We start from the raw sequence: 1,436 nt of genomic DNA, 5'->3' as shown, positions 1-1,436 counted from the left end.
TTTAAATGCCTGTAAAACCCAGAACTAGCCTGCAGTAGGCATCAAATAAATGTTCGCTGTTACAGTTGTGGTTATAACTGGCTTTGCTGCCTAGTTCTTCCTATCCCCCTGGGGCTGGGCTGGGTTGTAGGGAGGAGTCGGGTAGCAGGCACAGCAGCATCCCCTGTCCCGAGCAGCCAGCCTAGCACTCAGGTTGGGGAGCCTTCCTGCTTCACTCCATCAGAGTGGCTCTACTGATGAGCTCCGTTGGGGAGGGTCGGGGGGTATCCCAATTTCCTTTGTTTTTGTTCAAATCTCTGCTGTCTGGGTGGAGCCAGAGACCTGACTTCTGGTCCTGGTGCTTTTCCTGGCTCCATATGTGGCCTTGGGCAGGTCATTCTCCATCTTGGGGCCACAGTTTTGTACCTGAAAACTAAGCTAATTGCTGATCCTGGAAGGGCCTCCCAGCCCTGACTCTTGTGATCCTGTGATGCCTAGGGAAGGGAAGGCTCCCTTCCCTCCCCACCGAGCCTCTGCCTGCACTCTGACTCCCCACTCCCCACTTTTCTCACACACACCTGGCCTAGCCCGAATGAGGGGGCGAGTTGCCACTGTCGTCATGGGGACTAATCTCTGAGAAGGTCAGTGAGGCTCTGCTTCTGCCTCGGCTGGATTGGGGATTAGCGCCTGTGTGCAAGCCCTCCCACCCACCCCCCCCACCCCCGGTGCCTCCACTCCCAGGTCTCCACACTCTTACATAGACCCTGGGCAGCCTCCACACCCAGAAGTCCCACGGCTGGGCCAGAATCAGCAGGTGGGTAGTGGGGCCAGGGCAGCTGCCACAGCTGTCTGTCCAGTTGTGGCCAAGAGAGAAAGCGGGAGAGATGGAGTCAGATCCATGCCCCTCACTACTCACATGGCCTGAGCTTTGTCCCTCTGCACCTTCTGCCCTTTAATGGGGAGAGATGGGTCTCCCAAGATAGGGGTATCACCTCTACTTCCAGCCCTGGCTCACGTTTGCAGGTCACATAGAAGCCACCTCTTTCTCCTTTGTTGTGGTTAATTTCTCCATCCCGATGTGGGGTAGGATGGAGGCTGTTTTCACATAGCCTCCTGCTTCCCCCTCACACGCTGTCTCTTCCATCCTTGGTTACCCTGACCTCTGACCCAGCATCTTCAAATCCCATCTCTCTGGAGTGTACATCCCTTGTTATCTCACACTGCCTCTGTGTATCTCTGGTCTCTCTCTAGCTCTCACTTTCACAGTCCGGGGTTGGGGGGGCGGTGTCTGCAGCCTCTCTGGACCCTGAAATCTTCCACACCCTCTGGGCTGCACCCTCTGCCTGTCCGTCTGTGCTTCTGCTTGTCTGCTTGGACTCTCCACTCTCGTGCTCATCCTCCCCGCTCCATTTCTCATGGGCAGATCCCCGGTCCCCCTATGGCCACAGCCACACTCC

Source organism: Lipotes vexillifer, unplaced genomic scaffold (genome assembly GCF_000442215.2).
Source record: "Lipotes vexillifer unplaced genomic scaffold, Lipotes_vexillifer_v1.1 scaffold965, whole genome shotgun sequence".
Classification (NCBI taxonomy): domain Eukaryota; kingdom Metazoa; phylum Chordata; class Mammalia; order Artiodactyla; family Lipotidae; genus Lipotes; species Lipotes vexillifer.
This window is presented reverse-complemented; position numbering follows the sequence as displayed.